We start from the raw sequence: 222 nt of genomic DNA, 5'->3' as shown, positions 1-222 counted from the left end.
CACAGGCGAGGCTGACGGAGTGACGCGCTGCGCAAGCACGGGGCGGGAGCAGGCGCGGGCATCAGCCGTGGACGCGCGCGGGCGGGCACAGCGCACGGGCCCGCGCATATTGAGATATATGCATTCATATATCTCCAACTATCAGTATCTCCAACTGCATGCATTCTTAATTTCTCGACTATTGGTATCTCTCGAATGCACTGCATGCATTCTTTATTTCTC

The sequence above is a fragment of the Amblyraja radiata genome, chromosome 4 (genome assembly GCF_010909765.2).
Source record: "Amblyraja radiata isolate CabotCenter1 chromosome 4, sAmbRad1.1.pri, whole genome shotgun sequence".
In the NCBI taxonomy this organism is placed as follows: domain Eukaryota; kingdom Metazoa; phylum Chordata; class Chondrichthyes; order Rajiformes; family Rajidae; genus Amblyraja; species Amblyraja radiata.
This window is presented reverse-complemented; position numbering follows the sequence as displayed.